This window comes from Pleurodeles waltl, chromosome 2_2 (assembly GCF_031143425.1).
Source record: "Pleurodeles waltl isolate 20211129_DDA chromosome 2_2, aPleWal1.hap1.20221129, whole genome shotgun sequence".
NCBI classification, from domain to species: domain Eukaryota; kingdom Metazoa; phylum Chordata; class Amphibia; order Caudata; family Salamandridae; genus Pleurodeles; species Pleurodeles waltl.
The window spans coordinates 632,855,341-632,881,950 of record NC_090439.1 but is presented as its reverse complement, the minus strand read 5'-3'; positions in this window follow the sequence as shown (position 1 = coordinate 632,881,950).

Sequence of the window (26,610 nt, the reverse complement as noted above, 5' to 3'; positions counted from 1 at the left end):
GGAGGCACCCCCCAGCTGCTGCAAAGAAGGGCAAGGAGGCTCCCCCAGCTGGTAAAAGGAAGGGCAAGTATCAGTCCCAGTTGCTGCTAAGAGGAGCAAGGAGCCATCCCTTGCTGCTGGCAGGAAGGACAAAGGGCCCTGTGCTGGGACTCAGTCGAAGCCTCCGCCACTAACCATGGTGGTTCAGCCATCCGAGGCTGCTGGGGATGGGCTGGAGCCTCCCCCCACCACTGCTAGCACCACCACCATCACCACCACCATCACCGCCGCCAGCACCGCCACCAGCACCACTGCCAGCAGCAACAGTCCCAGTGGGCAGCCGTCCAAGGCTGCAGGGGATGGGCTGGAGCCTCCTCCCACCACTGCTAGCACCGCCACCAGCACAACTGCCAGCAGCAGCAGTCCCACGGGGAAGCCGTCCGAGGCTGCAGGGGATGGGCTAGAGCCTCCCCCCACCACTTCTAGCACCGCTACCAGCACCACTGCCAGCAGCAGTAGTCCCAGTAGGCAGCCATCTGAGGCTGCAGGGGATGGGCTGGAGCCTCCCACCCACCACTACCAGCAGCAACACCACCACCACCACTGCCGCCACTGAACAGCCATCACCGCCAGCGGACAGTGTGTAGTCCTGCATCCATGGGCTGTTGTGCAGCCTGGCCCCTGCAAATCCTGTGAGTCTGACATGTAGGTGAGAGACTGTGACCTTTCACTCACCAAGATCTGCATCACAGGCCACAATGCCCCCTCCAGAACCAGTGGAGAAGCCGTCCACTCACCCTATCCTTCCCAGGATAAAGCACACCGTGCACAATGCCCCCTCCAGAACCAGTGGAGAAGCCATCCATTCACCTCATCCTTCCTAGGATGAAGCTCACTGGCCACAATGCCCCCTCCAGAACCAGTGGAGAAGCCATCCACTTACCCCATCCTTCCCAGGATGAAGCACACTGGGCACAATGCCCCCTCCAGAACCAGTGGAGAAGCCATCCACTCTCCCCATCCTTCCCAGAATGAAGCTCACTGGCCACAATGCCCCCTCCAGAACCAGTGGAGAAGCCATCCACTCACCCCATCCTTACCAGGATAAAGCACACTGGGTACAATGACCCCTCCAGAACCAGTGGAAGAAGCCATCCACTAGAGAGACTGTGGCCTTGCACTCCCCAGGACCAAGCACTGGGCAAGTCACCCACTTGAGAGACTGTGGCCTTGCACTCCCCAGGACCAAGCAGTGGGCAAGTCACCCACTTGAGAGACTGTGGCCTTGAACTCCCCAGGACCAAGCACAAGGCATGTTGCTCCCTCCAGGACCAGTGGTGTTGTACCATCTTCCAGCTGAGGTGCCCCTCCCCATTCCCCGTCCTCCTGAGGTGTCTGTCTATTTTCGAACTGATGCCCTTGCAGTCTCTCCGTGTTGTTACAGGAGTGAGGTTGGGCCTTGGAATTTGTGATGTGGCCCTGTGGCCCACGGACATTGAGGACCGGGCAGTGTCCCTTGCATTGTAAATATGTCTGTACTTTTTTATTTGGATGCACATATTTATAGTATTTTATCTTATTACACTCACTTTAATCAATTACTTTTGTCCTTGCATTATTACTGAGGGGTACGGGGTGAATTTGTAATGTTATTGCTTCTGCTTGTGTGTATGGAGTTGGGGGTGGGAGTGTTGCATGTTGCGTGTGTATCACTCTCTCTTTCATCTCCCCACCCCTGTGTACTAGGCGGCAGTACTCACTGTGGTCATCTTCGCTGGTGTTGTTGTTCATAGTGGAGCAGAAGGTAGAAGAGCATGGGGAAGACATGCAACCCGGGCTCCATGGCGGCGTGGTTCTTCCTTGAGTGTCCAGAGGCGAGTCGTTTCCCTTCTGTGCAGTGTTTCTGCCAGGCTTTTGATGTCATTGGTACCTCCCCAGAAACGGTGGTGGATAGGTGGGTCATATTACTGTGGGCGGTACATTGTCTTCTGCCTGGCTGTTGGCGGTTACCGCTGTGGTGCCTGTTGGTTTTGCCCTGGGGGCCGTGTGAGAAAGTAGCCTCTTTCTAGCCTTGTTACCCCTACTTTTGGCCTGTTTGTGAGTATGGGCCAGATGCAGGAAACGTATAGCGAGTCGCAAACTGCAAAAATTGCCGTTTGCGACTCGCTAAACGCATTTCCCTATGCAGAAATGCATATTGCGAGTCGGGACCGACTCGCAATATGCAGTTCAGAATCGCAAATAGGAAGGGGTGTTCCCTTCCTATTTGCGAATCGGAGTGGAATGCAATACCATTTGCGACCGCATATGCGGTCGCAAAGGGTATCGCAGTTACCATCCACTTCAAGTGGATGGTAACCCACTCGCAAATTGGAAGGGGTCCCCATGGGACCCCTTCCACTTTGTGAATGGACCCAAAATTATTTTTTCAGGGCAGGTAGTGGTCCAAGAGACCACTACCTGCCCTGAAACAATACCGAAACTAAAGGTTTCGTTTTTTTTTTTAAGTGCAGCTCGTTTTCCTTTAAAGAAAAGGTTGGGTGATAAGTTACTTAGTGTGTGGGCACCCTGGAACTAGCCAAGGTGCCCCCACATCGTTCACGGCAAATTCCCCCTGACTTTGTGAGTACTGGGACACCATTACACGTGTGCACTATACATAGGTCACTACCTATGTATAGCGTCACAATGGTAACTCCGAACATGGCCATGTAACATGTCTAAGATCATGGAATTGTCACCATTGGGGAGACAATTCCATGATCCCCCGAGTCTCTAGCACAGACCCGGGTACTGCCAAACTGCTTTCCCGGGGTTTCACTGCAGCTGCTGCTGCTGCCAACCCCTCAGACAGGTTTCTGCCCTCCTGGGGTCCAGCTAGGCTTGGCCCAGGAGGGCAGAACAAAGGACTTCCTCAGAGAAAGGGTGTTGCACCCTCTCCCTTTGGAAAAAGGTGTCAGGGCTGGGGAGGAGTAGCCTCCCCCAGCCTCTGGAAATGCTTTGATGGGCACAGATGGTGCCCATCTCTGCATAAGCCAGTCTACACCGGTTCAGGGATCCCCCAGCCCTGCTCTGGCGCGAAACTGGACAAAGGAAAGGGGAGTGACCACTCCCCTGACCTGCACCTCCCAGGGGTGGTGCCCAGAGCTCCTCCAGTGTGCTCCAGACCTCTGCCATCTTGGAAACAGAGGTGCTGCTGGCACACTGGACTGCTCTGAGTGGCCAGTGCCAGCAGGTGACGTCAGAGACTACTCCTGATAGGCTCTTACCTGTGTTGCTAGCCTATTCTCCTTCCTAGGTAGCCAAACCTCCTTTTCTGGCTATTTAGGGTCTCTGCTTTGGGGAATTCTTTAGATAATGAATGCAAAAGCTCATCAGAGTTCCTCTGCATCTCTCTCTTCACCTTCTGCCAAGGAATCGACCGCTGACTGCTCAGGATGCCTGCAAAACCGCAACAAAGTAGCAAAGACGACTACTGCAACCATGTATTGCTGATCCTGCCACCTTCTAGACTGTTGTCCTGGTGGTGCATGCTGTGGGGGTAGTCTGCCTCCTCTCTGCACTAGAAGCTCCAAAGAAATCTCCTGTGGGGCGACGGAATCCTCCCCCTGCAACTGCAGGCACCAAAAGAACTGCATCACCGGTCCTCTGGGTCCCTTCTCAGCACGACGAGCGTGGTCCCTGGAACTCAGCAACTCTGTCCAAGTGACTCCCACAGTCCAGTAACTCTTCAGTCTAAGTTTGGTGGAGGTAAGTCCTTGCCTCCCCACGCTAGACTGCATTGCTGGGTACCGCGTGATTTGCAGCTGCTCAGGCTCCTGTGCTCTCTTCCAGGATTTCCTTTGTGCACAGCCAAGCCTGGGTCCCCGACACTCTAACCTGCAGTGCACAACCTCCTGAGTTGTCCTCCAGCGTCGTGGAATCTCCTTTTGTGACTTCGGGTGAGCTCCAGTTCACTCTTCTTCGTAGGGCCTGTTCCAGCACTTCTGCGGGTGCTGCCTGCTTCTGTGAGGGCTCCCTATCTTGCTGGGTGCCCCCTCTGTCTTCTCACGCAATTGGCGACATCCTGGTCCCTCCTGGGCCACAGCAGCATCCAAAAACCCTAACAGCGACCCTTGCAGCTAGCAAGGCTTGTTTGTGGTCTTTCTGCGTGGAAACAACCCTGCAAGCTTCTTCACAACATGGGACATCCATCCTCCAAAGGGGAAGTTCCTAGTCCTCTTCGTTCTTGCAGAATCCACAGCTTCTACCATCCGGTGGCAGCTTCTTTGCACCCTCAGCTGGCATTTCCTGGGTATCTGCCCAATCTCGACTTAGTCGCGACTCTTGGACTTCGTACCCTTGTTCCACAGGTACTCTCCTTTGGAAATCCACCTTTGTTGCATTGCTGGTGTTGGTCTTCCTTGCAGAATTCCCCTATAACAACTTCTGTGCTCTCTTGGGTATATAGGTGCACTTTACACCTACTTTTCAGGGTCTTGGGGTGGGCTATTTTTCTAACCCTCACTCTTTTCTTACAGTCCCAGCGATCCTCTACAAGCTCACATAGGTTTGTGGTCCATTCGTGGTTCGCATTCCACTTTTGGAGTATATGGTTTGTGTTGCCTCTATACCTATGTGCTCTCATTGCAATCTATTGTGACTCTACATTGCTTGCATTACTTCCTTTTGCTATTACTGCATATTTTTGGCATTGTGTACATATATCTTGTGTATATTTGCTATCCTCATACTGAGGGTACTCACTGAGATACTTTTGGCATATTGTCATAAAAGTAAAGTACCTTTATTTTTAGTATATCTGTGTATTGTGTTTTCTTATGATATTGTGCACATGACATCAGTGGTATAGTAGGAGCTTTGTATGTCTCGTAGTTCAGCCTAAGCTGCTCAGCTATAGCTACCTTCTATCACCCTAAGCTGCTAGAAACACCTCTTCTACACTAATAAGGGATAACTGGACCTGGTGCAGAGTGTAAGTACCCCTTGGTACCCACTACAAACCAGGCCAGCCTCCTACAGCCGGTGTGTTAAAGTGGTTGTCTGTCTGTGCGGTTTCTGCCGTGGTCATAGTTTCATATTTATTACCACCGGCCTGTTGGCGGTATTACTGCCACTTTATCACCGACCGCCAGGGTTGTAATGAAGGCCTTAGTGTTGTGTAGCCATTTTGGCTATCATTTTATACACAATATTTTAGCATATTTGGTCTGTCGCTGTGCACTTTAACCTAGATATATTTTATTCTGCTTCGTTTGATTATTTTAACATTAGCCACATCTGCGGTCTTGTTATTTTTTTCTATCTAGCTGTTCTTCACCTAGGTCAGCACTGCGTTCTTAAACAAGACATTTCTTTCACTCTGTGCTTTTCTCAAGGCTGCAGTAAGATAGGTTGCTGGCAAAAGTGGTACTCTTTGTCTCCAGTGTTCACAGAAACATACACACTCTTAGGTGGGGATCCTTTCTTGGAACATTAGATGTTTTATTATAAAAACACTAACCCATGTGCGTTAGAGGGAGATTCCAGCCAGATGACCACAACTTTATGGTGATTACAGAGTGCTTTGCTCTACCTACTTGTGTAGACTAGCTCAGGCATGAGGGATGGTGTCATCCAAAGGGGAACCTGAAAGGCAGAATTAGAGCTTAACATGCTGTTATTTAACATAGGTTAGGTAGGAAATATCTCTTCAAACTTAGTGACAGTATGTTACAGTATGTTAGCATTATTCTTGTGTTTTACTCTCCTTGTCACAATTTTAATCTTATTGTGCTTCGTCGTCCTAGTTTTTGCAATACATGCTTTATTATCTAAGATGCAGTTACTTCAATAGAACCTTATTGAACATTGCTCCGCCTCTGATTGTCCTTGCATATATGAGACTAATGTAACTGAGAGAAAAGGATGAGATCGGAGTGACCACGATTCCCCTGAGGAGTCATGTATGTCATATGCACAGTTGCCCCAATCATCCCTGCTCTTGGGTGGAGATGAGGCACTGCTAGTTAGCCGTAACAAACCGGGATTAGCCGAGAGATGTCAAATGGTGCGGGATCGGACTCAAGCCCATATTTATACTTTTTGACGCAAAACTGCGCCTGCTAATGTCATTTCATTGCGCCACCCGGGCGTCAAGTTTATATGTTGACGCACGGTGGCGCAGACCACTGGTGAGAGTCATTTTTTTTTTTACTCAAACCAATGCACCACGTCATAAAGAAAAACAACATTAACACGGGGCAAATGACTTTTATCCGGTTTACGGTGTTGCAAACCGGATACGCGCCATTTTTTAACGCAATAGCGTCAAAAAGCGTTGCAAACACTGCAAAATGTGCAAAGGAGCCCCAAAATGGATTCCATAAGTTATGAGAGACCCCAGGAAGATGACAACCGACGAGGAACCAGCCAGGAGGACCCACACAAGACCCAGGAGAGGGAAAAGAAGAAAAGGAAGTGTCGGTTCAGTGCAGAGGAGAATTAAATACTGGTGATAGAGGTGACAGAACACCAGCACCAACTTTTTGGCACCTCTAAATTGCCAATTGGGAGGAGAGAGGCAATTTGGCAACAAATTGTTGATAAGATCAACAGTGTGGCAGAAGTACAGAGAAAAGTCACTGAGTGCAAGAAAGGCTGGCATGACTGCAAGCGCAGGACCAAGGAAAAGATGGCCAGGAACAGGAAGGCAGCACTGCAGACTGGAGGTGGGAGTCCAGCACCGCAGGAGGCCCTTGACCACATGGAGAAGATGGTGGCAGTCGTCATCCCTGAGGAGATTGTCACAGGGATTCAAGGACAGAACAGCACAGACTACCAGGAAACCACACAGATGCAGGGTAAGTGACATGGGGAACAAAAATGCCCAATTGGTAACTGAACGCGGGGGGGCATACCTACTACACAATGCATGTCAGCCATGATAATCAGGTAGTGGAAAGGGCAAAGGGGCACGGCCTGGGGGCATGGGCTGTGCAGGGGTATCCTGGGGCACAGCACAACACTACACCAACAACCTTTGCATGGGGATATGCTGCCATGCCAAGGATGTTGGAAAAGCAAAGCCAGTCCAGGAAGATAGGGTACAACGTAAAACTGGCATGCTGTCACATGACAGCTGGTATTGCCGCTACATGAACTAGGGCTCAATTAACAGTCTCAGGCCATATCCGCAAGTGGAATTTAACATTGACAACAGTTGCCACTACCACCTCTGCTGTGTGTGCTGGTCAAGTAGCTAATGGCAGTTACGTGTCCATGGATCAAACACACCCAAATTAGAGGGTTCAGGATGACAACGTTATCAATCCCCTGTAAGCAATAAAAATGTGCTTATCCTGTCAAATGTTAATGTCCATAGTTGCTACAAACATCAGGCATTGTCATAAACATGATGGGGTACACAGTAGTATTGTCATACCCATGCTGCACATGTCAGAGCCTGCCCTGTGCCTGGGTCACATTAGCTGCAATGCCACCATGCAACATTTCAAGTGTCATAGTGATAAGACAACAGCATTGAGGGGAAGGACATATGTTTCTGGCTAGTGAAACACACCCGCACAGTCAGAAGAGGAAATGGAACACTGCTAGGACCATCAGTGCAATCCAATGTAGCACACATTCCCCAACATCAACATTACACACTACCAATGCTGGCACCTGTATTGTGCCATTCCAATGCTATACATAGTATATGATAGGTCTCAGCAATATATAGCTGGATGTGAAATATCTGAGACTGGGTCAGTTCCAGATTGTTAGGTGTGGTGCAAGTGCCATCAAAACACCTACAGCAATTGTGAGGCCACACCATGATAATGGAAGTAGACAGAGGGTTGGATAGGACAAGAAGGTAGCAACATACAATTTGGGCAGAACCTACACCTAGAGGATGTAACACAGACATTTCCCCAAACTGCCCACACTACATGTGACATGCAGGTGGGGCACAGGCCTGGGAGAATGCTAATATTGATGACAGTAACAATGAACAGGAACCAAGATCACAATGTGCAACTAATAGGAAGTCAGGAAACTCACATTACAAATGCCACAACACAGACACACTAATTGTACAATATCTCATTGCAGAGGACGAAGGCTCTCCTGGGGATATGCCTGTTATGGACTTCCCTGATGACATGGATGACGAGCTGACAAACATCAGCCAGCAGACCCTCCAAGATGTCCTTAGAACCTTCCAGACCCCACCTTCAGTCGCAAGGAGGAGCACAGAAGTAGTAGCCATCACAAAGTAAACAATTGTTCAACCTGCCAGCTCCAACCCAGCTGAGGACTCTGACGACACTGGCACCAGCTTTGAGGACTGTAGTTGGAGTACAGCTGGAGGGGATGCAAAATATGGCAGCCAGTCTAGAGGGGGTGCATTTGTGCATGATGTCATCTGCAGAACAGGCAGCAGCCATGCAAGAGTGAACAACTATCTTGCAAGAACTTCAACAAAGTGTGAAGGAAATCAGCACAGCAGTAAGGGAGTTGCCACAACACCTCACACACCAAACCTTTCACTGTGTGCATGAATGCAATATTGTCCCTCTCAGGGTTGACCTGGCTGCCTACCACAGTGATGTAGCTGCTATACTTAAGAACCAGAAGCTCCTCCTTGCTGTAGTACTGCCCTTTAACAGCCTCACAGTTGGCAGCTACCGGGATTTCTGACTCCACATCTTCAAACACTGAAGTGTGTGTTGCCCCTTCAAACCCACCACCACCAAAGGCAGAGGAGACGACACACACATCAGAAGATGAAGACGTGGAACAGATCACCTTCACCCGTAAGAGTACACAGTAGCACAAGTACATGCCAAATGGGCAGTTATATCCAAGGTCCTGAGCTTCGTAACATGCAAGACTTACAACAGCTGCTAACATGCACTGTTCTCCAGCCCACTGTTTACCTTGACACTATGCTCTGTGATTGTCTCTCACTACCTCAGTGGCAATTCATGTTCCTCTGCACTGTATGACACTTCACTCCAGCATGTCCAATGACATGTCATTTTGCACTTGTGTAGTATCACAATAGAAGGCGTCACACTAATGGATTATGTAAATATAGCACTACAGCACTTTAAAATAAATAGAACTTACACAACCACTTTGTCTTTGTCAATGTGAGACATCAACCGTGTAGGAGATTAGTGATGTGCGCCTCAAGTCAATGGCCAGAGAATGTCAATACAACTGCCTTGAAAGATTGTGGGCTGATCACTATGTACTGGGTTTTGGATTGTATCATCATCTGCCCTTCCTGAGGGTTATTTTTCAAGTAAATAGAAAAATTACAGTATAATGCTGTGTTGGACAGAATAAGTCTGCTTCAAGGCATGCCTAAGCAGAAAATCAATGTCTTCAATTTTTTCTTCTAGACAATCTTTAGGTATGTGACATCTGACTTTAAAATTTCATTGCACACACACCATACAGCAGGAATGGATGGGTACAAGTGTACGGACAAATATGTAACCTGGTAGTACAATATAAGAAACAATAGGTGTGAGTTATGTATACAGAACTACATGTCAACATCAGGGCAGTGCGCGCTCTACAAGCGACTAGAATGCAAAAACCCAGCACTCTCAAGATAACGTAATTTATGCATTGTGCTGATATGCTGTTGTTGAATCTTTGCATTGCAGAGTTTAATCCTGAAGACTTATGTTCAAGGTGCATATAAATACTGTCCATTTGCAATGTACTGCTGCAGGCTTTCAGAGTGTGTCAGGGTGCGATCCCTTTCTAGGGCCTTCTAGAAGCTTTCCCTGCAGCATGCCTGGGTGTGGTTTGTGGGCTGGGCCAAGACTCTATATCAGGGAGCCAGCCCAGCTCCACGTGCTCACTATTCAGAGGTCCCGGTGCAGAGCAGCAACAACTTCCTGAGCTCCTGTTCCGGAGTCCTAAATTGATCTTCCAGGCCTCGCCCTTTCACTTTGTTCAGTGATTCTTGATCAGGGCGGTAAGACGGAGGTCGGGCTGGGCCCCCGATCCCGTTCTCGAAGGATTTTGAGTTCTTGGGCCTAATTAGCATGATAAAACTATTTTGCTCTTGTGCGTGTGAATGTGCGCTTGATGTTTAATGGCATTTACATGCTGGCATTCGAATCGGCTAGACGCGCAATTCTTTTCTCGTGTACAAATCTTGATATTCATTGTGCGCTACCATTTTATGACATTTACAAGGTAGCATTCGAATCGGCTAGATGCGCGATTCTTTACTCGAGTACAAATCTTGATATTCATTGTGCGCTACCATTTTATGGCATTTACAAGGTAGCATTCGAATCGGCAAGACGCGCAATTCTCTACTTGAGTACAAATCTTGATATTCATTGTGCGCTATCATTTTAGGGCATTTACAAGGTTGCATTCAAATCGGCAAGACGTGCGATTGATTTCCTGTGCTTAATTCATGTTACTCATTGTACGCTACCATTTCTTGGCATTCACATGGTGGTCTTCGAATCGGTAGGACGCGCAATTCATTTCTTATGTTTAGTTCATGATGTTCAGTGCATGCTACCATTTCTTGGCATTCACATGGTGGCCTTCGAATCGGCAAGAAGCGCAATTCATTTCTTGTGTCTAATTCATGATACTCATTGTGCGTTACCATTTCATGGCATTCATGTGGTGGTATTCGAATCGGCAAGATGCGCGGTTCATTTCCTGTGCCTAATTCATGATATTCAGTGTGCGCTACCATTTCTTGGCATTCACATGGTGGCCTGCGAATCGGCAAAACGTGCGATTCATCTCTTGTGTTAAAATTCATGATATTCAATGTGTGCTACCATTTCTTGGTATTCTCATGGTGGCCTTCGAATCGGCAAGACGCACAATTCATTTCTTGCGTTTAATTCATGATATTCATTGTGTGTTACCACTTCATGGTATTTACTTGGTGACCTAATCGGCAAGACGCGCGATTCATCTTCTCGTGCTTAACTCATGTTATTCATTGTGCACAATCATTTCATGACATTTATAAACCTTTGTGGAATTCTGCAATGTGCGCAATTCATGTTCCTGCATTTTAAGAAAACGAAAGTGTTAGAAATCTAGATGTTATATTGTATGTGCATAATAAGTCCTCAAGTACAATTCATATGGTGTTATAGAAATCTTTCAGATTATTTCCTGGTCCTCATGCAAAAGACTATTCTTGAATTTGAAAGCGTAATGCTAGAAGGTTCTGATGTTTCTAATCCATGTGTAACATTTCATTGAGTGGTTCATTAGAAAGTTGTACTAATCTTTCTTGATTCCCTCACAGGTATCCAGACATCTTGAGGCCTAGTTATTTAAATCCATGCTTAAGTTATCCATGTTTCCAGTATGACAATGTTTAGAGTCATAGCCTAGTAATGATTAATATGATATAATCTTGATATTGTGTGTTTTAACCTTTTGCTTCCTATAGGTCTCCTTCCCAGCAGTTCCCTTCCTAATTCCCCTTTTCCCCACTTGGAGTATCTTAGACTCTGTGACATTCTAATCAGAGTAATGGAGCCGTATTGTGGTGGACGTGTTGGGAACGTGCACTGACGCCGAGGATGTGGTGACTCTAACACTACATAAGATTATGCCAACACTCACTTTATCAGGGTTCACATGAACATCAGGCTGCAGGCAGACATACCACAGTGCCCAAGATCGAAAATCTGGTCTCAAAGTATGACAGATTGAAAACATACATCCAAACTTAACCATAGTAACCTTGAGTGGTGGGTGCAATGGATGGCAGATGCATAGAGAAGTAGCTTTGGTGTAGCTGCCAATGTGACCGCTCAATTGGGATTTGGATGCAGGATGGAACACAAATGCAAATACTAAATTGACACTGTTCACCCATGCCAAGGCCCTGATCCCCAAGCATATGACACATACTATAAAGGATTACCTAAATATTTATTTAACTGTAAAAAAAGGATAATAAAACTAGGGGAAACACCTTAACTAACCTAACCTATCCCAACTACACATTACCCACAACTGGCCCTAACTACCCTAAGCTAAACTTACTTATCACATTTAACTAAACAATCTAAACATCAACTCCCCATCCCCCTTATATGACGGGACACACGGAGGACAACATATACTAACCTAAACACATACTATCCTATCCTAAACAATTATATATTTGTTTGTTTGTTTTTTTGTATATATATTTTGTATTTTTTAGTTTTTAAATCACAAAAATCCCCAGCGTCATCCCCCACCCACAAAAAAACAACACATGTAAAAATATCATACCCTCCACCCCCCAACCCACTTATACTAGCTAAACTAACAGCCTATTCTAACCTAACACTAAGCCACATAAACCCACTAATGATAAGAATCAGGAAAGAGGAGGGAGGGAGGGAATCATGGCTGAGGGTCCAACAGTTATAAGTTTGCCCTCTGCAGGATCTTCTTTATCCCACGCACTCTCTTGTTAATCTAGGACACCTCCTGCTGCAGCCTGTCCATTCTGCGCAACATCTGTTGCATGTCACGTTGCATGTTCCTAAATTCAACATTGCCAGTGGCTGCAGCAGGGGTGGTCTGAGTGCCAGTTGTGGAGGGTTGTGCTGTTGCCGCTGCCATACTTGGAGGGGGAGGTGCAAGGGCTGCGTCAGTGGTCCAGGAGCAGGTGATGTTGAGGGACCTGCAGTGGTGGCTGTCATCCTTGGTGCCACTTTGGTCGGAGTGGTGGTGCTGGTGGTGGCAGCTGTTGTGGACAAGGATGGGCCCTCTTGGGCAAATGCCCTCCAGACCCCTGTGGCTCTCTCATGGCGATAACGCTGTGCCATGTGGCGGAACCCAGACTCAACATCCAGAATGTGGCGGTAACACATCGCCCTCCTCTGGAATTCGCAGATCTGATTGGCATCCACATTGACTGCTGTTAAAAAATATGAAGCCAAACATTAGTTACATCATTGTGTGATACATCTACTGATGATATTCAAAAAATTCATCAAAATTAGCTTAAACAGGCAAAATCACAGTACAGATCACTTATTGTCCCTGAGGAAGTACATGCCAACGCAGCCTACACATGCCCTATCTAACAGCACAGCAATGCTCTAAAAGATGTGTACCTACTTAAATGATCTAAGCATCATTGTTCTGCAATTAGACACAAAACAGATGCTGCAACTCCTCTACATGTGACAGGCCAACTAATGACTATCTTCTGGATGACAATCAAGGGTCACAAGATCTGTGATTTGTAAATGGAATTGCCAGGATGGTATGCAGTTGCTAATCATGAGTGGGTATCCTAGGTTGGAACAAATTAATTTCGGAATTACATGTCTGTGTACTACACTTGGATCCTCAACCCTCGGTACACTTTTTTCCTATAACCCTAAGCCTGTGCCTCAGTGGGGGATGGATATGCAACACATACTTTCAAACATCAAGGACAGCCAGGAAGCTTTGGACAGCTGTCCATTGGTTTAGTTAGCCCACCACAGGTAAGGGGGGGTGTCCAACTAGGATAAACACAAACATTGTACAGTCACATCCACATTTATGTTCCTAATTGCGGACAATTGTCAACATAATTTCATATCACCAATACCTCTCCTACAACAAGCACATAGATGCAAGCACCCATCTGGGCTTGAGCTGCATGCACACCTATGACATTGTACTCAAGTACCACATAAACGTAGCACAACATGTGGAGCTAGATGCTGCTAGGAAGTCAAACATACAGTTCTACATGTTCATTAGTTAACAGGGAGGCTTAAGTCTGTGGGTAATACTTCGGCATCCCTGCTCTGTGTGATTCAGGGTTTGACTTGCTGACTAAATCATGAAAATGGCTACCTCCAAATTTTTCATTACAAGAAATGTAACAACAAATGTCACCCTATTCACATGGCCATGCCTACAGCGCTGTACTACAATCCCAAATGATGACTCTACGCCACTGATTGTCCAACTAAAATATGAAAAAAAAGTCAAACTCCAGTCAAGTGGCCCTAACAATCATGTGGTGACAAACATGATTCCTCAATTGGTTGCAGATTCATTTATAGACTGTACTCCATTTGTTCATTTGTGTTTATGAGAGACATGCAAAGCCACGTTCCTGGTGCACTGCAATACCAGTCACTCAGGTATTGTGGCTTGTGCATCAAGGGCCAGATGTAGGTATATTCCAATTTGCGACTCGCAAATTGGAACGTAGGATTGTGTCCCTGACACCATCTGTGACTCGCAAGGGGCTCGCAAAAGCCCACCTCATTAATATTAATGAGGTGGGTCGCAACTTGAGACCCCCTTGAGACTCACGGCACTCACAGGGATGGTGGCCTGCTGGAGACAGCAGACCACCATGTCTGTGACTGCTTTTAAATAAAACAGTTTTTTTTTTTGTAATGCAGACCGTTTTCCTTAAAGGAAAACGAGATGCATTACAAAACAAAAAAATGAAACGTTTTTGTTTCATTTTTTCAGAGCAGGCAGTGGTCCATAGGACCACTGCCTGCTCTGGAAACATGTTTTTAATGCCATTCACAAAGGGGAGGGAGTCCCATGGGGACCCCTTCCCTTTTGCGAATGGGTTAGCACCAATTTGAAATGAGTGTTAACTGCGATTGCTTTGCGACCGCGTTCGTCGTCACAAAGCAATCTGGCATTGCACTGTGACTCGCAATTAGGAAGAGACTCCCCTTCCTAACTGCGACTCGCAAACCCATTTTGCAATTCGGTCACCAGGTTACCGAATCGCAAAAGGGGTTTTGTGCATTGCCAAGTGCAGTTTGCACGTCGCAAACAGCGAAATTCACTGTTTGCGACATGCAAACTGTTTGCTACATCTGGCCCTAACCAACGAGCAGAATTGGTCAGCGCTTAATTCTACATAGCTCACGGAAAAGTACATAACATATGGATACAATACGGATACAATGCGAAAAGAGCAGGCATTTTATCATCAGGTGGGAGTACTGCTGCAAGTAGACAGCATTAGGACACAGTTGTAGAGTCAAAAAGGTGTAAGAATTTGGCACCAGATGTAGGTACAATCTCGATTGCGACCCGCAAATTGCGAGTCAGACTGTTGGATGGTGTCAGGGACATTCGCAGGGGGGTCGCAAAGGCCCACCTCATGAACATTCATGAGGTGGGTCGCAATTTGCAATCCCCTTGAGAATCACGGCACTCACAGGGATGGTGGGCTGCTGGAGACAGCAGGCCACCATGTCTGTGACTGCTTTTAAATAAAGCAGTATTTTTTTTTTGTAATGCAGCCCGTTTTCCTTAAAGGAAAACGAGATGCATTACAAAACTAAAAAATGAAGGGGCATATTTATACTCCGTTTGCGCCGGAATTGCGTCGTTTTTTTTGACGCAATTCCGACGCAAAACTAACTCCATATTTATAATTTGGCGTTAGACGCGTCTAGCGCCAAAGTCCATGGAGTTAGTGTCAATTTTTAGCGTGGACACCTACTTTGCGTTAATTATATGCAAGGTAGGCGTTCCCCTTCTAAAAAATCGACTCCGAGGCATGTGCGTCGGATTTATACTCCCGGGCAAAATTTACGCCCGGGAGTGGGCGGGTCAAAAAAAATTACGTACGGCCGCTTTTGCGCCGTTTTTTAGCGCCTGCAAAAGGCAGGCGTTAAGGGACCTGTGGGCTCTGAAGGAGCCCAGAGGTGCCCTCCCATGCCCCCAGGGACCCCCCCTGTCACCCTTGCCCACCCCAGGAGGACACCCAAGGCTGGAGGGACCCATCCCAGGGACATTAAGGTAAGTTCAGGTAAGTGTTTTTTTTTTTTTTTTGTTGTGGCATAGGGGGGCCTGATTTGTGCCCCCCTACATGCCACTATGCCCAATGACCATGCCCAGGGGACAGAAGTCCCCTGGGCATGGCCATTGGGCAAGGGGGCATGACTCCTGTCTTTGCTAAGACAGGAGTCATTTCTATGGGGGTTGGGAGTGAAACAAAATGGCGCAAATCGGGTTGAGGCGAAAACCTGACTTGCCCCATTTCTTGACGCCCAAGCCCCATATCCCCCTACGCCGGCGCTGCCTGGTGTACGTCGTTTTTTTTAACGCACACCAGACGGCGCTGGCAGCTAACGCCCGCTAACGTCATTCAATAAATACGGCGCCCGCATGGCGCTTCAGAATGGCGTTAGCCGGCGCTAATTTTTTTAGCGCAGTTTTGCGTCAAAAAGTATAAATATGGGCCGAAACGTTTTCGTTTCATTTTGTTTTTAATGCCATTCTCAAAGGGGAAGGGGTCCGCCAGGGACCCCTTCCCTTTTGCGAATTGGTTAGCACCCATTTGAAATGGTCACAAAACAATACAACATCGCGCTGCGACTCGCAATTAGGAAGGGGACACCCCTTCCTAATTGCGACTCACAGTCCCGTTTTGCGATTCGGTAACCAGGTTACCAAATCGCAAAACGAGGTTTGGGCATCAACAGCAAAATTCACAGTTTGCAACGTGCAAAAAGTTTACTACATCTGGCCCCAAATGACAATCAGTTAGTGTGTGATGCTCATGTGGGTTGAGTTTAGCTCATGAATTATTCTGCTTTTTATAATCCTTTACATGTGGGCCTGTGTTGTCTATAGGTTATATATGCTATATTGACAGTGTACCCAGAGCCAGATATGTCCCATATGATACCATAATGACAGGGATCCTGTGTGTTACTTGATGACAATCTGACGTTAAACATAGATTGGCCATTTATCTAAATTAATACAACCAAGAAATATATGCTGACAGTGTCTATTTTGGTCAACCATGACAGAATGCATGGGCACAGGTGTAGTCATTGCACCTGACATGTGTAACTTATTGCCCTGTGTGCCCATATCGGGTAAAGGGATTCACAGTTAGCCAGATTCATCATCTTACATTAGCCAAGTTGGGTGATCTGAGGAAATACAACAAACTGACACTGTCACATTATTGAAACATGGTTTAGCAAATGTCCTACTGTGGCAATCTTGATGATGTAGGTTTTAATTTGCACCTTGGGAATGGCAGTAGTCACAGGAATGCTGGTCTTCTGTTCTTAGCATACACCCATGTCTGTGATAGCCTTCACACTGGGAAGTTAGCTATTGTACATATGCTGAACTAGATGAGCAGGGGTGTACCAAACGTAAAGCAGCAAAGTATTTGGGCACTTTATATGTATGATGGAATTGGTCAGGGGTCGAATCATGCAAGTAATAAATTGTGACCATTCAATCATCAACTTCAGGTATCCCATGATGACCCAATAACTTATGAGAATTGCATGGCAATAAAGTGACACAGATGGCGAATGCATCAGCTCTGTTTCAGCTATTGTGCCCAAGGCAAATTAAAACACACAGGAACATGAACAGAGGGCCAGATATATTTTTTATTCCTAAATTTGTAGCATTTGGTTCATGTTTTACGCTAAAGCTATGGAGAGTAGCACCAAACATTTAGATGTGAACCCAAGTGCATTACTTTGGCATCCATGTCTAATTTAAAAGCTGCACAAACCAAGTCAAAGTATCAGCCTAAGATATTACCTGAGGTTAGGAAGAACTTTGTACATATGGCCAGGAATACAGTTCAGACAAGTATTGCAAATAACTGGGGACCACATTAATTCCTTGCTTTAGCTTGTGAAATACATCTCTTTCCTGGTACACTCACAGACCATGAATTAAACATATGTTTGAGCTGCATTCCAATCATCTATTGACATCAAAACACCACGAATTTACAAGATCAAATTGTGTTTTGTAAGTTTGTGCAGCTGTTGTGTCAACAAATGACAGTAATGTGTAACAAATATTGTATAAATCAGGGCCACTGTATATTTAACTTGCATTCCACATGACCAAAAACATTGCATGCAGCATTTCAACAAATCTCCTACTGTCACTACAGAGCATTTAAATGTGCACATTACTCTGAATTGTACTCACCAACAGGGCCACCAATCACCACACCTAGGTGGTCCAGCAGGTCTTGCTCTCTGGCAACAAGGTCAGCCCAGCGATGTTTGAGTTGGTGGTCGTTGCACTGTGTGTTGAAAATTCTCCTCAGATGGTACAGCACCTTCGACCACCTGAGCCTCCTCGCCTCCGTGTGATACCCCTGTATCACCCTGCCAGCAGCCTCAATCATCAGGGGGAGGCAGTGGCACACCAGCCAAATGAATGCCCCCAGCTCCTCCTCACCCATTCTCCCCAGACGTGGCCTACCCAACATGACCGAAATATTAGTTATAGGAAAGGGTACAGAGGAAAATACAGGGAAAGGAGGGAGGAAAATGAAAGTTAAGAAACCCACAAACAGCCCAAAAATCCCCAAACTAACAATACCCACTACATACTCCCAACAGTACAAAGACAAATTAAGAAACCAAATATGACAAAAACACACTTACACTGAACAACTGAGACTATTACTAAAACAACAGATGACAAATAGAATGGGACACAGGAGACAAAAGCACAATTTGGACAGACAGAACTCTCAGCACAGCCCCACAGTCTAGAAAAATCACAGACTGCAAAGTGAAAGTGAAAGTACACCCACTGTACCATTTCTGTAAATAGGGTATCCTATTGCATCACTTCCTGCCTCAAATGTGGTGCATTTTTATTATGATGCGAGAACATTTTATGACGATTACGGGCTTTGCGTCAAAACGTTTTGACGCAAATGCTTAAAAATTCCCCCGCATTCATAGTTCCATATATTTTTAATTGGTAAGGAATTTCATAGGGTACAGTGTAGAAATTACCACTCAGGCCCAATGGATGTATAATGGCTGTGAGAGTCATTTTTCAACGCATATGCAGTGAATTTTGATGCATATGCGTCTTTTTTGACGCGTTTGAGTCAAAATATCTGTCTTTAACTGTGTTTGTGTGATTTCTCTAATTTTTAACATACATGAAAGCTGTAGCTGTACAGAGATAGGCTGTCTGCGCCTGCATTGTGTGTTCCAGTGTTTGGGCACATGTGGCAAACCACACTACTGCGGACCATAATACTCATCTCATTGCATCGGATGAGCACTCTTAACTGACGCAACAGCTACCCAAACATTTTGAATAAAAATTGGTATTACCTAGTTTGAGCAGGTGGTGTGTCAATAGAGGATAGCAAGGCTACGCAACTTAATACATTCACTCATGGCCTGTGTGTTTATGTCTGTGAATTGGCTATTTCAATTGTTGTTGGGCCTATGTGTGAACGTCATAAGGCATGCTTTCATTAATGTGCTTGTATGCAGGTGTTGTAAATGTGGATAACCATCAAATGCTATTCAGTGTGGAAATTAGTCAGGATATGTGTTTGTTATACATGTAGCATCTAATGCTGTGTGAACTTCCCTGACTTTTGGGACAAAAAATCTCCCATGACAAACTACGCACAGGATAGATAGAGGACGGTTGATAATGGCTATGTTACAAGAGTAAGCCATCACATGTACTGGAATATTGGATACCACTTCCTTGTCACTTGTTTGTATACTACCCATGAGTCAGGCATTGAAAATGCTATGTAGGTACAGTGTTTGTAACACAGAGTCCCAAAACCAATCCAAAAATGTAATGTCACACACAGTTTGAGTCATATAAATGACCTATGTTTCTCTTGTGGCAGTGGAGGACCATCAGACCAAGCTGCATGTGTTCACATATTTCCAGTGGTTGATTGCACAAAGGTGTCCAGTTCAAGTGTGTGGCCATGTGTACCCTGTGTCATAATTGGCCTCCATGTTGTCACAGTTACGAACAGGTCTAATCATGAGTCTGTGGAGCCATTCCCTGCATTAACAGAGTATCCTTCAAAGCAGAATTGACCGAAAGCCAAAGAGGAATTGAAAACACACATGAGGATAGTCCAGCTATGGCACTGCAGACGTTTTATTCGGCTGACAACAGGGCAACCTTGGTGTGCTCACAAACTTAATGGATCAGTAAATGGAAACCGGCAGGTTTCATCACAACATTTGTACACAGGGTGGCCTTTAAAATTCCCACTGCAACAGGGAACATCAGTGCCTCTGTGCTGATTAATCTCACAGCTAGTCACCACGCAAGCACCATCATTAGGTTGCGGCCAATGTGAATATGTGTGTGGACCATCAGGGCACAAACATGTTTTGTCCTTTCATGCACATTAGCAAATGTTGTTTGTTGTGCTGGTGGCACCATACCCAATCCATGCAAACAGCCATAGTACTCTTTCTCTGTTTGTCACTCATGCATACATGAAACCCAGACAAGGGAAAGGGCCGTGATTAGGCTATTTGAATATATGTCCAAGACCATGATACGACAAGTAAACTGATTACACTATACTATCTATTTGAGGATTCATCGCAGACCTACCAGACACAATACCCTAGGAGGAAAGTGAGGGCATGGAAAGCAGCTATTTTACAAAGGTAGCCACAGGGAACCTCTATGGTAACACAAAGACAGGAACCAATCAGGCTAACAGAATACAGGCTCTGTCAGGAACTAACATGAACAAGGCAAATGCACAGTGAGCAGACTCTGACTGGGAAAAGCTGGAACAACACTGTGGAAAATTAAAACTGTATTTGTGCTGTGTGCTGTAACGTTACACGATAACCCAAGGCCTGTGTTACACAAGTGATTTATAGGGCAATGCACACCAAGGATTTACATATAATGACATCTTCTAAGCCATTCCAGACAGCAGCAATGGCAGTGCAGGTTCAAATGGCTGGTCTGTATGGAAGTGCTCACAGGTGTGTGCAGCTTCAGTCTCTCACAAGTCCTTTGGATGAGAATCAAGTTCAAAGGGCCAACAGTACCTTTCACATGGGAAGCAATGGACAGGTGATTACAGGTCCTACAGACTACCAGGCAGTGCATTATCGGACCTAAAGTCCATGCAGACAGATGAACTAGGACTATGGCATGCCATACTAAAGAGGGAAGCACACTGGAGTCAAAATGTGAGTCTGGGAGTGTGTAGATGAAGGATTATCAGGGTACAAATAGTCCAGTTACTGGGCCCCCTAGAGAAGGGTGGGGAGAAAATGAAAACATGCCTGTGGCAGGACTTATAACCTGGAATGGCTTGCGCAGGGCATGTCTTGTGAGCAATGCTTGTCATACCTGGGGCACTCGTGCTATCCATTTGCAGCTTACATGGACTTGTTGTCACACATGCTCCTTGCAGAGCTAGCTGATGTCACACTTACTGCTGTCAAGGGTCTGGTCATACATTCCTGTTACCAATGCAATAGCACATCCACTGCCTCATGTATGAAGCAGTTTTTCAACTTATGATTGATGGTGTCTTAGTTGTGTGCCATATGCTGCAATGAACCATGTTGCCAACATGGATATGTGCTGATTTTGCCCTTCCAAGTGCGAAATGGACAGGATATATATATGTCCTTTATACTGTGTGTGAAGTTGGGTGTGCATTCATACCCATCAAATGTGATGTGGTTTTTTCAGTATCCTAATCTGTATATCTGCAATGATCCATGAGGCTAAAATCTGATAATGATTCCTCGGGATCATGTGATACATAAATAATTACCCAGACCATGATTTAGTGATGAATTGAGGTGTTTAATGACATATGGTAAGACAGTGGTGATGGTGACTATAGTTAAAAGAAGTTTTGTACAATGTGTTGTCTCCGACGCAATCCTGCTGCAGTGTTTGGATGGTCCCCCTCATGTTGATGGACAGCATCCTCCTCTTCCTCCTCTTCAGGCATTTGTGGGTCTGATTCATAGAGGGGAATGTTCCTCCTTACATATATATTGTGCAGGATGGAACAGGTCAAAATGATCTTGCAGACCATTTCAGGTGAATATAGGAGGCTGCCTCCGGTGATGTTGAGGCACCTGAATCGTGACTTCAGGATGCCGAAAGTCCTCTCTACTATGGTGTGTGACCTCTGATGTGCCTCATTATAGGCACTCTCTGATGCTGTGCTTGGGTTGGCAAATGGGGGCATGATCCATGGCTGGATCCCATACTCCTGATCAGCTGAAAGAGAAAATGAGTGAAAAATGTTTGATGTAGCTTGCACCATGATTATCACTTTGCATGGCAGTTGTTATCTTGTGTTGTCTGTGACTCATCTGTGTTTCTGTCATTGTGTGGAATCCTAGGCTTCTAGGATGTACCATCAGCATTGGGTTGTTCAATTATCTAAACTGGTATTTGGCTGACTGACCGGATATCAGCAGTATTTTTGTACACTTGCAGTACATTGTGTACTCCCATGCATTATGTCATGTGAAAGAAGTGCCCATGTGTCTTCACTGGGGTTGACTTGATAGTTCCGCACACAGAATTGATTCCACAGTGGTGGTAACACGGTTGCACTATGTGGCCTGAACATCCCATCCAATTCAACATATGTAATAGCATGTGAAAAACAACAGTGAGGACCTGTGATTTGGCTAGGTTACAATGTACAACACATCTCCATTTGTTGGCAGCACTGAAGTGTTGACAATTGACAATGCAAAAATAACTCATGTGTGACAAGTTCTATGCAAACCTATTTTTGTGCCCTCACTAAGTTGGCTCATGTGCAAACGTGTACCTATACTACTGAACCTGCTCCAGGTAAGCTGGCTAACTTGGTTGTGGGGGGTGAAGGTTTAATTGTCAGAAGGTCCATATACCTCTACATCTGTTGTGTATATGTGTAATTGTCTCAATCTGTATGTGTAGCAATGTGCACTTTGCAATAATGTCACATCAATATGTGTTCTTAGCACAGTCCACTTGCTTATTGGTAGCGGGCAATGTCACCCCAGGAGTGATGTGAGATGTTGGTACTGGCTCAATGATTCCATGTCACCTTCATTAGAGTAATCATCATCATGCTATGTGTCTCATGGTGTTTGACCTGCAGCGAAACACATTACACACCCCATACACAGTATGTATTGGTTGGAAGGGTGTGTGATTGAGTGTTATTGATGTAATATTGAAAGATTCATCTTCCAAGTTGTACTGCCAGTTAAGGCCATGTCATTGTCACTGTGTGGTTTTATATTGGTCCCTTGGGGCTCTGGAGTGGCATCTATTGTTATTTGCATCCGTCATTTGTCCATAGATGTGTATCCAATTGGGTTAGGATATCAAACATGACTAGCAGTGTCACAACCTCAGGGTCTTCCTGGCCATGTGTCAATGTAGTGATGTAGGTGTTGTGTGTCCTACAGGGTTGCTGTGCAGTGTGTATATAACTGGGTTTCTGTACTAACCAACAAGTAGGCCATTTTCATATCGTCCATCCTGGAAGTGTTGATTGATGGTGCAGTGGCAGAAGATGAATGAATATTGTACACTCCCAGGATACTTTGCCACAATGTTGGTGATCAATCCCTGGTGATCCACAATGGCCTGCACATTGATGGAGTGTGTGTGCTTCCTGTTGCGGTATAGATGCTCGGTTGCAGCAGGTGGCACAATCCGTACGTGTGTGCAGCCAATGGCACCAAGCACGTGTGGGAAGCCGTTGATTTGGTAGAAGCCCTGTTTGGTCTCCTGTTGCTTTGGCTGTGTGTTGGGGAAGCTGATGTGGCGGGGTGTGAGGGAGATGATGGCATTCAGTACCTTGGGTAGGAAGGCAGAGAATGACAGCTGTGAGATCCCGGCAACCAGGGCAACAGTTGTTTGAAAAGAGCCACTTGCCAACATGTGGAGAACAGCTAGCAGCTTGGTCTCTGGTGGAATGGTGTGGGGTGTCTGCAAGTTGGGTGCCAACTGTGGCTCAATGTTGTGCAGCAGCTGCTGTATGGCTTGCCAGTTTAGTCTGTACCTCAGGATGATGTCATGCTCCCTGAGGCCCTGAAGGGTTGTCCTGGTCCGGAATATCCTCTCCTGCCTTTGGGGTTGCCTTTGGGGTCCCTGTTGGTGTGGTGGAAGCTGCTGCTGTTAGTCCTGTGCTCTGCATCTTCATGCATGCTGGATGAATACCACCTCCATGCCATCCTTTTTGAGCTCTGATGTTGCTTCTGTGTGTTTTCCTTAAGTACTGGTGCGTTTGTCCCATTTTAACACCTGCCCTGACCCAGGCGTTAATCTTTTACACAAATCGGGCTGTGCGCCATTTTCCACCTCCATCTCCCAGCCGTACAGGATTTTTGTGCGGTTGGATAAATATGGCGCACAGGTGTTTAAGTAATTTTTTGGATGGGAACGCCTACCTTGCATGTCATTAATGCAAGGCGGTTTCATGCATCCAGAAAATGACGCACACGACGGAATTTCGACGTTCGCGGGGTCAGGCGTCAAAGTATAAATATGGTATTAAGTTTGAGCCAAATTTGCATTAAAAAAATGACGCAAATCCGGCGCAAGCAGAGTATAAATATGCCCCTCAGTCCCCCACAGTCCAGATAATTCTGCTGCCCTAATCCAGTAGTCTCAATAGGATAATGAGAACCTATGCGACATTAGGACCTCTTCTAATAACAGCAAAGTTGACATCACAGTAGTGTAACACCAAAAGATTTCTCATTCTCATCCTCTTTGAATTAAAAAGTCATATGGAAGGGGGTTAACTACAGCTTGGACAGCAGCCTTTTATCCAGTCAGTCGGAAACATGATCCCCACCTGGGAGAAATTCTGAAACATATTGACTCACGAGCATTAACTATATATATATATATATCTATATATATATATATATATATATATATATATATGTATATATATATATATGCATATTTATACTTCATTTGCGCAGAATTTGCGATATGTTTTTGGTGGCAACTCAAAATATTGGATTTTGCACCATTTGCACCATTTTTTAGATCTGTGAACCTACCTTGTGTCAATGAGATGCAAGGTAGGCGTTCCCATCTAAAAAATGGTGCAAACCCTATAGCCCCATATTTATCCCCCCATGCTAAAATGATGCAAGGGTGGGAGGAGGGGCTAAATAATAGTGTAAAGCTGGCTTTGCACCATTATTTAACGCCTTGGTCAGACCAGGCATTAGAGGACCTGTGGACCCTTTTCCATGGTTGAACACCATGGAATGGGTCCACAGGTGCCATCCTGAAGCCCCAGGTACACCCACACCAGAGGGACACCGGAGTATGGGGGACCCCATCCCAGGTAAGTAGAGTAAGTGTAGGTAAGTATTCTTATTTCTCTTATTAAAGTGCCATCGAGGCCCAACTTGTCCCCTGTGCTGGCCATTGGGGTGGGGGCATGACTCCTGTCTTTTCTAAGACAGGAGTCATGTGGTATAGATGGTAGTCCCCCAGCTTTTTTCTTTGCCTAAACCTGTTTTTGATGGCCCATAGGACTGTGTGCTTTACTCCTGCTAACCAGTAGTTAAGGGCTTGTGTCCTCCCTTTTAAACATGGTAAAATTGGCAAACAAATAATTGGCACCTTTAATGTACTTATAAGTCTCTAGCATATGGTACTATGTACGCCTAGGGCATGCAAAATTAATGCTACAAAGTAGCATTACACCAAAGTAAAACTGCAAAATATGTCTACAGGCCTGCACTTGCAGTATTTATGTTTGCAGTTTTAAAGTCACCCTAGTGTAGACCCTAAATGTCCATACAGCAGGGTGCATGAGAACTCAAAAGTAAGAGATATATATTTAACGTTTTGCATGTCCTGGGAGTTAAAAACCACCAACCTCGTGTTTCACTGTGGCATCAATGCCTTTCCCATAGAAAAGCACTGGGTTACAGTATAACTTCTTATAATGCACAACTTCAGTTTGAGAATAGCTAAAACCATGATCCAGGGACTAAAACTAACAGCAATTTAAAATCTAATGTAATGGTAAAGTCAGACCTCAATTTATTATTTTCAAAAATGCCTCTTTTAGAAAGTTGCCATTTTTCTGCCTAAGTCAAATGTGCCTTTCTGTTAGTGTCTAGGCTTATCTGTTAATGGAACTACTGAGGTGTGATGTATAATGCTCCCAGACAGTGGACAAAGGTTCTGGGTGTGTGATGAGGTCTTCCTGACAAGAAGTCAGAGAAGGAACTGTGTCCCTGACATGGTTGCACTTTAGATTGTAACTTGGGGGCTGCATCCAGCTCCTCCCTGACTTCGGAAGCAGCCTACCCTGTCCATATCAGATGAAGCTCACACCTGGGGCTTGCTCCCTAGAAAGTCTGGAGAAAAACCCACGTAAAAGGGAGGAACTGACCAGAACCCATTTTAAAGTTAGACAAAGGGTGTCCTCTACCTATAGGCTGGGACTGGGCATGAAATGCCCAGAAAATGAAATCAGAACACTCCTGAAAAATTTGAAGACTGTGAAAGACTGCCTTGCTGCCTGAAGGAAGATTGGACCTGTCTGCCTTAAACCCAGGACCCCAGAAGTGATTTCAAGGATCAGGTGACTGACCTGCTGATTGATCTACAAGGACACAGCAAGCTTCTCCAGAAGCCCTTGCCTCTTTCCAGCTGGCCAAACCCAAACTTTGAGTCACCTGGTCCCTTCCACTGGCTTCTGTGGGAGTGAGTACTGCTTTTCAAGTGTTGTCCTCCAAGACCTGAACCCTTGGCTGGATTTAGAGTGTGCTTCTCCCTGCCTATGTGAAGGTTGCATTTGATCTGATACTAATCACCCTAGAGGCCCCC